The sequence below is a fragment of the Tribolium castaneum genome, chromosome 2 (assembly GCF_031307605.1).
Source record: "Tribolium castaneum strain GA2 chromosome 2, icTriCast1.1, whole genome shotgun sequence".
NCBI classification, from domain to species: Eukaryota; Metazoa; Arthropoda; class Insecta; order Coleoptera; family Tenebrionidae; genus Tribolium; species Tribolium castaneum.
The window spans coordinates 6,947,996-6,962,500 of NC_087395.1; the positions used below are offsets into that span (position 1 = coordinate 6,947,996).

At 28.3% G+C, this 14,505-nt stretch overlaps 1 long non-coding RNA gene across 2 annotated transcripts; it reads left to right on the forward strand.

Annotated features, from left to right (window-relative positions):
* The first annotated feature begins 4,758 nt into the window (after positions 1 to 4,758).
* Positions 4,759 to 7,174, forward strand: LOC135265329 (uncharacterized). Of its 2 annotated transcripts, XR_010332958.1 has the most exons (4): positions 4,759 to 5,167; positions 5,254 to 5,808; positions 6,786 to 6,903; positions 6,957 to 7,174. It is a non-coding gene; the product is annotated as an uncharacterized LOC135265329 (long non-coding RNA). The 2 variants fall into 2 exon arrangements; XR_010332957.1 differs by having other exon boundaries at positions 4,759 to 5,808.
* The last annotated feature ends 7,331 nt before the right edge of the window (positions 7,175 to 14,505 follow it).

Genomic DNA, 14,505 nt, shown 5'->3' on the forward strand with positions numbered 1-14,505 from the left:
TTGGTGATTTTTATGTCTTCTCCTTTTTCCTCTACTAAAGTGTTAGACCCAATTAATTTAGTTTAATATCAGTTTTTCAAACATTTTATTTTAAAGCAAATTTTTGTTAAAGATTATTTATATCCAACTCTATAACTCGCTTATGGTTGGTCCTACCAAAAAATGGAAATAACTATTTTGTAGAAAATTATATCAGCTTTAATTTTGAAAAAAAGGTAAAAATTGATAGGAGTAACTGTTTTCGAGATATAAGCAAGAAACCAAAAAACTGTTACCTTAATAAAGCGCTTGCATATAAGCAAATTTAGTACTATTAGTATTATTATTATTAATGTTATTGTTATTAATATGACGACTAAAGACGACTCTGAAACATTTAGTGACTTTTATGTCTTCTCCTTTTTCCTATACTAAAGTGTTAGACCCAATTAATTTAGTTTAATTTCGGTTTTTCAAACATTTTATTTTAAAGCAAATTTTTGTTAAAGATTATTTATATCCAACTCTATAACTCGCTTATGGTTGGTCTTACAAAAGAAATGCAAATAACTATTTTGTAGGAAATTTTATCAGCTTTAATTTTGAAAGAAAGATAAAAATTGATAGGAGTAACTGTTTTCGAGATATAAGCAAAAAACCAAAGTGAAAATTGTTACAGTTACTGAACAAAAATGTAATTCAGTTTTCAATATTTGAGACGAAGACGAAAATGCAGCATTTAAAAACGACTCTGAAGACTTTAGTGACTTTTATGTCTCCTCCTTTTTCCTCTACTAAAGTGTTAGACACAATTAATTTAGTTTAATTTCAGTTTTTCAAACATTTTATTTTAAAGCAAATTTTTGTTAAATATTAAAAACTATAAAATGGTTTAGATTGCCTAAAAACACACATCACACATGATCTTTTGCATAGAAATGAGAAAACGCTCATGTAACACACAAAATAAGCTCCATTTTTCCTTATTAAAAGTATTATTATTACGTTTGTTACTATTACTATTATTATTATTATTATTATTATTGTTATTATTATTATTATTAACTTTTGTATAGTAAATGATTTTATACCAGTTTTAAAATGAGTTATTAATTTTAGACAATTTCTTGCCTAAAAACACAGATCACAGATGATTTCTTGCATAGAAATGAGAAAACACTCATATAACACACAAAATAAGCTTCATTTTTGCTTAGAAAACTAAGCTTATTTTTATTACTATTATTATTATTTTTATTATTATTATTGTTATTATTATTATTATTATTATTATTATTATTATTATTATTGTTATTATTATTATTATTATTATTATTATTATTATTATTATTATTATTATTATTATTATTATTATTATTATTATTATTATTATTATTATAATTATTATTATTATAAACCGATTTTAACTTTTGTATAGTATTGTTTTTATACCAGTTTTAAAATGAGTGATTAATTTTAGCCAATTTCTTGCCTAAAAACTATAAAATGGCTAAGATTGCCTAAAAACACTGATCACACATGATCTTTTGCATAGAAATGAGAAAACGCTCATATAACATAAAATAAGCTTTATTTTTGCTTAGAAAACTAAGCTTACTTTTATTACTACTATTATTATTATTTTTATTATTATTATTATTATTATTATTATTATTATTATTATTATTATTATTATTATTATTATTATTATTATTATTATTAATATTATTATTATTAATAACCGATTATAACTTTTGTATAGTAAATGTTTTTATAACAGTTTTAAAATGAATTATTAGTTTTAGACAATTTCTTGCCTAAAAACACAGATCACAGATGATCTCTTGCATAGAAATGAAAAAACGCTCAGATAACACAAAATAAGCATCATTTTTGCTTAAAAAAACTAAGCTTTAATTTAGAAAGAAATTCATTATTATAAGTATTATTATCATTATTATTATTATTATTATTATTATTATTATTATTATTATTATTATTATTATTATTATTATTTTATTTATTACTATTATTATTATTATTATTATTATTATTTTTATTATTATTATTATTATTAACTTTTGTATAGTAAATGTTTTTATACCAGTTTTAAAATGAGTTATTAATTTTATTCAATTTCTTGCCTAACAACACAGATCACAGATGATTTCTTGCATAGAAATGAGAAAACGCTCATATAACACAAAATAAGCTTCATTTTTGCTTAAAAAACTAAGCTTACTTTTATTACTATTATTATTTTTATTATTATTATTATTATTACTATTATTAGTATTATTATTTTTATTATTATTATTATTATTATTATTATTATTATTATTATTATTATTATTATTATTATTATTATTATTATTATTGTTATTATTATTATTATTATTATTAAAAACTTATATTAAACAGACAGAAAACGTCGTATTCTGACACAAAAAAACGAATTACGTTATAGACTTGACGAGAACGGCGTATCTCGGACTCTTATAGGACTTTTATAGAGTCAAAAAGTATCAGTTTGGATTAAAATAAATTATTTTTGTTGACTCTCAGTCTGAATTGTTCATCAGTTCAAACAAAAACGGCTTATTTTAGACGATCTTTTGCTTTGAACAAGAAAACTTACATCGAACAGACTAAAAACGTATTAATCTGGCATAAAAGAGCAATTTATGTATCACTTTAGATAAAGGCAGCTAATCCTATTCGTTTCATTGCTTAAAATAGACAAAATTGTTAATAAATCTAACAAAAACGCTGTATTCTAGCACAAAATACTAATTACATTATAGTTTCGACGAGAATAGCTTATTTGAAATGATTCTATGCTTCCAAACGAGTAAATTTTTATTAAACAGATGCCAAACATCATGTTTTGTCCTATGAAGACATTTTATATTGCAGTTTGTATTAAAACAAAATATTTTCGTTGATTCTTTGTTAGAAGCAGCAAACCTAACATTAAAGAATCTGAAAACTTTGTATTCGGACACAAACCACCGAATTTTGTATCAGTTTAGACAAAAACGGTTGATTTTCGACAATATTTTGCTTTGAACAAGAAAACTTATATCAAACTGACTAAAAACGTCTTATTTTAGCACAAAACAAAAGATTTGCGTTATAGTCTTAAAGCTGATTCATGCCACAGTTTGGATAAAAACCAAATATTATTGTTAATTCATTGTTACAAACAAGAAACCTTACATCAAAGAAACTGAAAACCCCTTATTCAGGCACAGAAATTCGAATTACGTCTCAAGTTTTTAGTCGTCAAATTAATAACAATAACATTAATAATAATAATACTAATATTACTAAATTTGCTTATATGCAAGCGCTTAATTAAGGTAACAGTTTCTTGCTTATATCTCGAAAACAGTTACTCTTATCAATTTTTATTTTTTTACTAAAATTAAAGCTGATAAAATTTCCTACAAAATAGTTATTTGCATTTTTCATGTAGGACTAACCATAAGCGAGATATAAGTTTGAAAATAATCAATATTTAAAAAAAAAGTGCTTTAACAGAAAATGTCTTGTGATTTAAAATACACTTAATTTATTGGGTCCAATACTTTATTAGAAGAAAAAGGAGGTGACTTAAAAGTCACTGACGTCTTCAGAGTCGATTTTAAATGCTGCATTTTCGTCTTCGTCTCAAACATTGAAAACTGAATTACATTTTTGTTCAGTAACTGTTACAGTTTTCACTTTGGTTTTTTGCTTATATCTCGAAAACAGTTACTCCTATAAATTTTTATCTTTCCTTCAAAATTAAAGCTGATAAAATTTTCTACAAAATAGTTTTTAGCATTTTTTTTGTAGGACCAACCATAAGCGAGTTATAGAGTTGGATATAAATAATCTTTAACAAAAATTTGCTTTAAAATAAAATGTTTGAAAAACCGAAATTAAACTAAATTAATTGGGTCTAACACTTTAGTAGAGGAAAAAGGAGGAGACGTAAAAGTCACCAAAGTCTTCAGAGTCGTTTTTAGTCGTCATATTAATAACAATAACATTAATAATAATAATACTAATAATACTAAATTTGCTTATATGCAAACGCTTAATTAAGGTAACAGTTTTTTGGTTTCTTGATTATATCTCGAAAACAGTTACTCCTATCAATTTTTATCTTTTTACTAAAATTAAAGCTGATAAAATTTCCTACAAAATAGTTATTTGCATTTTTCATGTAGGACTAACCATAAGCGAGATATAAGTTTGAAAATAATTAATATTTAAAAAAAAAGTGCTTTAACAGAAAATGTCTTGTGATTTAAAATACACTTAATTTATTGGGTCCAATACTTTATTAGAAGAAAAAGGAGGTGACATAAAAGTCACTGACGTCTTCAGAGTCGTTTTTAAATGCTGCATTTTTGTCTTCGTCTCAAACATTGAAAACTGAGTTACATTTTCGTTCAGTAACAGTTACAGTTTTCTTATTGGTTTTTTGCTTATATCTCGAAAACAGTTACTCCTATCAAATTTTATCTTTCTTTCAAAATTAAAGCTGATAAAATTTCCAACCAAATAGTTATTTACATTTTTCTTGTAGGACCAAGCATAAACGAGTTATAGAGTTGGATATAAATAATATTTAACAAAAATTTGCTTTAAAATAAAATGCTTGAAAAACCGGAATTAAACTAAATTAATTGTGTCTAACACTTTAGTAGAGGAAAAAGGAGAAGACATAAAAGTCACAAAAGTCTTAGAGTTGTCTTTAGTCGTCATATTAATAACAATAACATTAATAATAATAATAATAATAATAATAGATTTATTGCCATCAATAAATAATACATGGCGCGTCATATAATTATGTACATGTAAGTGTATATGGGACAATACATACATTTATTTTAAATCTGGAGGGTTATCCAGGAACTCTTGGATAGAATAATAACTCATTTCTAATAGTGCGTCCTTTACCTTCTTCTCAAACAGAGCCGGAGCTAGTCTCTTCATCGGGTCCTGAAGCTTGTTATAAAGCTTCGGGCCCCAATGGTCAATGCTGTGCTGTGACACTTTAAGCCGATGGTACGGTGTTGAGAGCGCGTCAGCGTGTCTTGTGTTATGCTCGTGATATGAGCCATTCTTGATGAACTCGTGGAGGTGGTTGTGGACGTACCTCAGACAGCTCAATATGTACGCGGAAGGGATGGTAAGAATTTGTTGTTGTTTGAAGGCTGGGCGGCAGCTTTCCCGATAGTTCATTTGGCACAGGATTCTGATTGCTTTCTTTTGCAGGACGAAGATCTTGTCAGCATCTGATGAAGTACCCCATAGAAGTATACCATAGGTGGCTTTGCTGTGGAAGTTAGCAAAGTATGTCACCCTTGCAGCTTGGGGAGTTGAGATATTCTTGATTCTTCTGATACTGAATAAAGCTGATGCTAGGTTTTTGCAGGTTTCCTGAATGTGGTCCTTCCAAGATGCTTTGCTATTTAGGTAAAATCCCAAGAATTTTACCGATGTGACGTTGGTGGGTTTTGAAGATATAAATAGTTCCTGAGTCTTGTCTCCATTGAGTTTCAGTTTATTTGCTGTGAACCATTCATTGGCATCTTCAAGGATTTTTCTCATTTTTGGTTTTAGCGTATCCTCTGTTTCTTCTTTGATGCAGAAGGAAGTGTCGTCCGCATATAGACACTGTCCATCCACTCTCATATTGATAGGCAAGTCATTTACATAGATTATAAATAGCAGTGGACCGAGGATTGATCCCTGGGGCACTCCACACCTTGTTGGCAGAGGCTTTGACCATTTTTCATTCCATTTTACTATCTGGGTTCTATTTTCAAGGTAGGACTTAAAAATTTCTTGCGTGATCCCTCGTATCCCATAGTGTTGTAATTTTTGTAGAATCAACTTGTGTGGCAGGGTGTCAAACGCTTTGCTTAGATCGCACATCGCTACTTCTACCATTTCTCGGTTATCTAGGGCTCTTGTTATTTTCTTGTATAGATCCAATGCTGCAGTAATGGTTGATCTACCACTTCTATAGCCATGTTGTGACTCACTAAATAAGTCATTTTGCTCAAGATACTTCATTAAACGATTCTTCAGAGCAGCCTCGAAGACTTTTGAAATTGTAGGTAGAATAGAGATTGGTCTAAATTTGTTGATGTTTTCTACTTCGCCTTTTTCTTTTGGAACCGGAATAATTTTTGCCACCTTTAACTCGTCAGGAAAGTATCCTTCAATAAAACTTTTGTTTATGAGCATAGTAAGTGGATTTGTAATTTCTAGGAGTATTTCTTTCAAAAATGACGTAGACATATCGTACACATCTTTGGAGTTTTTGCATTTTAAGGATCTTATCAGTCTTGTGACCTCTTCTTCACTAACAGGCGCTAACCAAAACGATTTTGCATTGCTTTTACACGCCTTGAGGAAATCACAAGGATCTTTGTCGATTTTTTTTTATACTGTCTGACGTTTTCTCTCCTATCGTGGCAAAGTAGAGATTGAGGTCGTCGGCATTCAATTTGCATTCTTTGGTATTGCTTGTCTTCGTTTTTGTATTGATGATTTTCCAAATGGCTTTTTGCTTATTATCAGCATTGTTTAGGATATAAGCGTTGTAGTTTCTGTGGTTTTCTTCAATTTCTTGGAAGTAGCTGCGTTTATATGACTTGAAGACCTCAGCTGATTGTTGGCTTTTCTCAACTCTTGCTATTGTTTGTAGACTTCTAGTGTATTTTTCATACTCATGATTTTTTTACTAATCCACGTAGGTCTCTTATTGAATTTTGGTTTATTAATTTTTTCTTTTCTAGGGAAGAATTTGTCAAAGGCAGCTGTCAGAGTTGTATGGAAGACAGTGTAGGCCTCTTTTGCATTACGGTGTTTGAAGACACGAGCCCACTCAATTCCGGTTAAGTACTCCTTAAAGTAGTAAGTATTCTGTTCATTTATTCTTCTGTATATATGTTTTTCTGGTTTTCTAGGTTCTTGCACTGGGTTCTTAATCTTCAGGACTTGACAGTAGTGATCAGACATGCACCAACTTTTTGTCTCTTTTGAGAAGATTTCTTCTATGTTAATATTTGAAAATATATTATCTATGCAGCTAGAAGAAGTTTCAGTTGTTCTAGATGCCTCTCTCATTAGTGGTTGCATACCATATGTTGTGAAAGTTTCGATTAATAAAGATTGTTCGACGCCATCCTTGAGAATATTGGTGTTAAAGTCCCCAGCGACAATGTATCGTCTAGAGTGGTTCCTTTGTGTCAGGTTTTCTAGTGCTTCATTAATTTTATCTATGAAGTGCTTGAAGTTCTGATTTGGAGATCGATATACCGCCATTATTATTAAGTTTTTTGAAGGAATCTCAGCAGCTGAGATTTCTGCAGTGAATTCTTCACATAGGGGTCTAATGCCTTCAATATTTTTTGCGGAAATACCCTCCCTTGTTGCGATTAAGGATCCGCCATGCTGGTTAAGTGATCTGCTAAAGTGGCTTATAATATTATATCCTGGGATGGTTAAGCTTTCCAGGGTGTTGTCCTTGCACCAGTGCTCAGTGATAATTACAATGTCTACTTCGTCTTCTGTTAACTGTATAGTCAGTGCGTCTATTTTTTTCGATAGTGATTGTATGTTATAGTTTATTATTGTGGTTAGGTTTTCAAAACCTACCGATTTGTTGGGGTCTTCGAAAAAACTTGAACCTCTGTATGGTTAGGTTTTCGGGCCACGACTCAGGTTTCATCATTTCTTCTACTAATTCAAATCGTAGTCCAACTTTAAAGGATTTATTTTGACTCTTATTGTTGATGTGCTTGGGTAGTTCTTCCACGGTGAAATGTTCATCAGGATGTAGTTGTTTGAGATAATTTGATACTTTATCTTCTGTCGTAGTACTTGTTGCACGGCCAACAAACAGCCATCCCATCTTACGGGCGCCTCTGAAGCCGTCAGCCTCATCTACTCTAGCTGTCCCTGTGATTACGTCCTGTTTCGATTTTTTTGCAACCTTTGTCCTGATGTCTTTTTCTTTTTCGTCGTTTCGTTGGTTTAATGATTGGCTTGTTTCGGGTTTTTTGTCCTGGACTGTGTTACCCTCCTTGTCAACTTGTTTTTTTTGCTTGTTGTTTTCTATCACCCTGTCAGATGGCTTGTTACTTTTTTTCTGAGCTTTTACGTTCGTCAGGTTTTCTCTTTCTTGGTTTGTGATGACATCTGTGTGTCCTTTGTTGGATCTTGTTATTGGTTTGGACGATTTGGTTTGTGACTCCGCTAACAGCTGATCTAACCTTTGTATTGTTCCGTTTTGATTTTGTATTTGTTTCAGACAGTCGTCAATTTTTCCCTTAAGGTTACTTACAATATCTATAAGGTGTCTCATCGCTTCCTCTTGCGAGGGTCTGATTCTGCAGGAGTCGCACACCCATTTGATATTTTCCTTGTAGTTATCTAGTACCTTGATTTCTCCAGGTTTGTATGGGCTGCATGCATAGTGAATGCATGTGTTGCACTTTCCATAACAAAGGATCACTTTGTCGATGTTTATATTTACTGTTTCACGGCACTGTTTACAGACGTGTGTCGTGGTCGCCATCATTAGTCATCATTAATAATAATAATACTAATATTACTAAATTTGCTTATATGCAAGCGCTTAATTAAGGTAACAGTTTCTTGCTTATATCTCGAAAACAGTTACTCCTATCAATTTTTATCTTTTTACTAAAATTAAAGCTGATAAAATTTCCTACAAAATAGTTATTTGCATTTTTTATGTAGGACTAACCATAAGCGAGATAGAAGTTTGAAAATAATTAATATTTAAAAAAAAAGTGCTTTAACAGAAAATGTCTTGTGATTTAAAATACACTTAATTTATTGGGACCAATACTCTATTAGAAGAAAAAGGAGGTGACATAAAAGTCACTGAAGTCTTCAGAGTCGTTTTTAAATGCTGCATTTTCGTCTTCGTCTCAAACATTGAAAACTGAATTACATTTTTGTTCAGTAACTGTAACAGTTTTTACTTTGGTTTTTTGCTTATATCTCGAAAACAATTACTCCTATCAATTTTTATCTTTCTTTCAAAATTAAAGCTGATAAAATTTCCAACAAAATAGTTATTTGCATTTCTTTTGTAAGACCAACCATAAGCGAGTTATAGAGTTGGATATAAATAATCTTTAACAAAAATTTGCTTTAAAATAAAATGTTTGAAAAACCGATATTAAAGTAAATTAATTGGGTCTAACACTTTAGTAGAGGAAAAAGGAGAAGACATAAAAATCACCAAAGTCTTCAGAGTTGTTTTTAGTACTAAATTTGCTTATATGCAAGCGCTTAATTAAGGTAACAGTTTTTTGGTTTCTTGCTTATATCTCGAAAACAGTTACTCCTATCAATTTTTATCTTTTTACTAAAATTAAAGCTGATAAAATTTCCTACAAAATAGTAATTTGCATTTTTCATGTAGGACTAACCATAAGCGAGATATAAGTTTGAAAATAATTAATATTTAAAAAAAACGTGCTTTAACAGAAAATGTCTTGTGATTTAAAATACACTTAATTTAATGGGTCCAATACTTTATTAGAAGAAAAAGGAGGTGACATAAAAGTCACTGAAGTCTTCAGAGTCGATTTTAAATGCTGCATTTTCGTCTTTGTCTCAAACATTGAAAACTGAATTACATTTTTGTTTAGTAACAGTTACAGTTTTCTTATTGGTTTTTTGCTTATATCTCGAAAACAGTTACTCCTATCAATTTTTATCTTTCTTTCAAAATCAAAGCTGATAAAATTTCCTACAAAATAGTTATTGGCATTTTTTTTATAGGACTAACCATAAGCGAGTTATAGAGTTGGATATAAATAATCTTTAACAAAAATTTGCTTTAAAATAAAATGTTTGAAAAACCGAAATAAAACTAAGTTAATTAAAACTAACACTTTAGTTGAGGAAAAAGGAGAAGACATAAAAGTCACCAAAGTCTTGAGAGTCGTTTTTAGTCGTCATATTAATAACAATAACATTAATAATAATAATACTAATAGTACTAAATTTGCTTATATGCAAGCGCTTTATTAAGGTAACAGTTTTTTGGTTTCTTGCTTATATCTCGAAAACAGTTACTCCTATCAATTTTTATCTTTTTACTAAAATTAAAGCTGATAAAAATTCCTACAAAATAGTTATTTGTATTTTTCTTGAAGGACCAAGCATAAGCGAGTTATAGAGATAGATATAAATAATATTTAACAAAAATTTGCTTTAAAATAAAATGTTTGAAATACTGAAATTAAACTAAATTAATTGTGTCTAACACTTTAGTATAGGAAAAAGGAGAAGACATAAAAGTCACCAAAGTCTTCAGAGTCGTTTTTAGTCGTCATATTAATAACAATAACATTAATAATAATAATACTAATAGTACTAAATTTGCTTATATGCAAGCGCTTTATTAAGGTAACAGTTTTTTGGTTTCTTGCTTATATCTCGAAAACAGTTACTCCTATCAATTTTTATCTGTTTACTAAAATTAAAGCTGATAAAATTTCCTACAAAATAGTTATTTGCATTTTTCATGTAGGACTAACCATAAGCGAGATGTAAGTTTGAAAATTATTAATATTTAAAAAAAAGTGCTTTAACAGAAAATGTCTTGTGATTTAAAATACACTTAATTTATTGGGTCCAATACTTTATTAGAAGAATAAGGAGGTGACATAAAAGTCGCTGAAGTCTTCAGAGTCGTTTTTAAATGCTGCATTTTCGTCTTCGTCTCAAACATTGAAAATTGAATTACATTTTTGTTCAGTAACTGTAACAGTTTTTACTTTAGTTTTTTGCTTATATCTCGAAAACAATTACTACTATCAATTTTTATCTTTCTTTCAAAATTAAAGCTGATAAAATTTCCTACAAAATAGTTATTTGCATTTTTTATGTAGGACTAACCATAAGCGAGATATAAGTTTGAAAATAATTAATATTTAAAAAAAAAGTGCTTTAACAGAAAATGTCTTGTGATTTAAAATACACTTAATTTAATGGGTCCAATACATTATTAGAAGAAAAAGGAGATGACATAAAAGTCACTGAAGTCTTCAGAGTCGATTTTAAATGCTGCATTTTCGTCTTTGTCTCAAACATTGAATACTGAATTACATTTTTGTTTAGTAACAGTTATAGTTTTCTTATTGGTTTTTTGCTTATATCTCGAAAACAGTTATTCCTATCAATTTTTATCTTTCTTTCAAAATCAAAGCTGATAAAATTTCCTACAAAATAGTTATTGGCATTTTTTTGTAGGACCAACCATAAGCGAGGTATAGAGTTGGATATAAATAATCTTTAACAAAAATTTGCTTTAAAATAAAATGTTTGAAAAACCGAAATTAAACTAAATTAATTAAGACTAACACTTTAGTTGAGGAAAAAGGAGAAGACATAAAAGTCACGAAAGTTTTTAGAGTGGTTTTTAGTCGTCATATTAATAACAATAACATTAATAATAATAATACTAATAGTACTAAATTTGCTTATATGCAAGCGCTTTATTAAGGTAACAGTTTTTTGGTTTCTTGCTTATATCTCGATAACAGTTACTCCTATCAATTTTTATCTTTTTACTAAAATTAAAGCTGATAAAATTTCCTACAAAATAGTTATTTGTATTTTTCTTGTAGGACCAAGCATAAGCGAGTTATAGAGATAGATATAAATAATATTTAACAAAAATTTGCTTTAAAATAAAATGTTTGAAATACTGAAATTAAACTAAATTAATTTTGTCTAACACTTTAGTATAGGAAACAGGAGAAGACATAAAAGTCACTAAATGTTTCAGAGTCGTCTTTAGTCGTTCTATTAATAACAATAACATTAATAATAATAATACTAATATTACTAAATTTGCTTATATGCAAGCGCTTAATTAAGGTAACAGTTTCTTGCTTATATCTCAAAAACAGTTACTCCTATCAATTTTTATCTTTTTACTAAAATTAAAGCTGATAAAATTTCCTACAAAATAGTTATTTGCATTTTTCATGTAGGACTAACCTTAAGCGAGATATAAGTTTGAAAATAATTAATATTTAAAAAAAAAGTGCTTTAACAGAAAATGTCTTGTGATTAAAAATACACTTAATTTAAAGGGTCCAATACTTTATTAGAAGAAAAAGGAGGTGACACAAAAGTCACTGAAGTCTTCATAGTCGATTTTAAATGCTGTATTTTCGTCTTTGTCTCAAACATTGAAAACTGAATTACATTTTTGATCAGTAACAATTACAGTTTTCGTATTGGTTTTTTGCTTATATCTCGAAAACAGTTACTCCTATCAATTTTTATCTTTCTTTCAAAATTAAAGCTAATAAAATTTCCTACAAAATAGTTATTTGCATTTTTTTGTAGGACCAACCATAAGCGAGTTATAGAGTTGGATATAAATAATCTTTAACAAAAATTTGCTTTAAAATAAAATGTTTGAAAAACCGATATTAAACTAAATTAATTGAGTCTAACACTTTACTTGAGGAAAAAGGAAAAGACATAAAAGTTACCAAAGTCTTGAGAGTCGTTTTTAGTCGTCATATTAATAACAATAACATTAATAATAATAATAATAATATTACTAAATTTGTTTATATGCAAGCGCTACATTAAGGTAACAGTTTCTTGCTTATATCTCGAAAACAATTACTCCTATTAATTTTTACCTTTTCACTAAAATTAAAGCTGATAAAATTTCCTACAAAATAGTTATTTGCATTTTTCATGTAGAACTAACCATAAACGAGATATAAGTTTAAAAATAATTAATAATTAAAAAAAAATGTGCTTTAACAGAAAATGTCTTGTGATTTAAAATACACTTAATTTATTGGGTCCAATACTTAATTAGTAGACAAAAGAGGTGACAGTAAATGCTGCATTTTCGTCTTCGTCTTAAACATTGAAAACTAAATTACATTTTTGTTCAGTAACTGTTACAGTTTTCACTTTGGTTTTTTGCTTATATCTCGAAAACATTTACTCCTATCAATTTTTATCTTTCTTTCAAATTAAAACTGATAAAATTTCCTACAAAATAGTTTTTTGCATTTTTTTTGCATTTAATAATAATAATACTAAAAGTACTAAATTTGCTTATATGCAAACGCTTAATTAAGGTAACAGTTTTTTGGTTTCTTGCTTATATCTCGAAAACAGTTACTCCAATCAATTTTTATTATCTTTTTACTAAAATTAAAGCTGATAAAATTTCCTACAAAATAGTAGTTTGCATTTTTCATGTAGGACTAACCATAAGCGAGATATAAGTTTGAAAATAATTAATATTTAAAAAAAAGTGCTTTAACAGAAAATGCCTTGTGATTTAAAATACACTTAATTTAGTTGGCAAGCGCTTAATTAAGGTAACAGTTTTTTGGTTTCTTGCTTAAATCTCGAAAACAGTTACTCCTATCAATTTTTATCTTTTTACTAAAATTAAAGCTGATAAAATTTTCTACAAAATAGTTATTTGCATTTTTCATGTAGGACTAACCATAAGCGAGATATAAGTTTGAAAATAATTAAAATTAAAAAAAAAGTGCTTCAACAGAAAATGTCTTGTGATTTAAAATACACTTAATTTATTGGGTCCAATACTTTATTAGAAGAAAAAAGAGGTGACATATAGGTCACTGAAGTCTTAATGTCGTTTGTAAATGCTGCATTTTTGTCATCGTCTTAACATTGAAAACTGAATTACATTTTTGTTCAGTAACAGTTACAGTTTTCTTATTGGTTTTTTGCTTATATCTCGAAAACTGTTACTCCTATCAATTTTTATCTTTTTTTCAAAATTAAAGCTGATAAAATTTACTACAAAATCGTTATTTGCATTTTTCTTGTAGGACCAACCATAAGCGAGTTATAGAGTTGGATATAAATAATATTTAACAAAAATTTGCTTTAAAATATAATGTTTAAAAAACTGAAATTAAACTAAATTAATTGTGTCTAACACTTTAGTAGAGGAAAAAGGAGGAGACATAAAAGTCAATAAAGTCTTAGAGTTGTCTTTAGTCGTCATATTAATAACAATAACATTAATAATAACAATACTAGTAGTACTAAATTTGCTTATATGCAAGCGCTTAATTAAGGTAACAGTTTTTTTGTTTTTTGCTTATATCTCGAAAACAGTTACTCCTATCAATTTTTATCTTTCATCTAATATTAAAGCTGATAAAATTTCCTACAAAATAGTTGTTTGCATTTTTCTTGTAGGACCAACCATAAGCGAGTTATAGAGTTGGATATAATTAATATTTAACAAAAATTTGCTTTAAAATAAAATGTTTAAAAAACTGAAATTAAACTAAATTAAACTAACACTTTAGTAGAGGAAAAAGGAGATGTCATAAAAGTCACTGAAGTTTTTAGAGTCGTTTGTAAATGCTGCATTTTCGTCTTCGACGACAGTTACTGAACAAAAATGTAATTCAGTTTTCAATGTTTCAGACGAAGACGAAAATG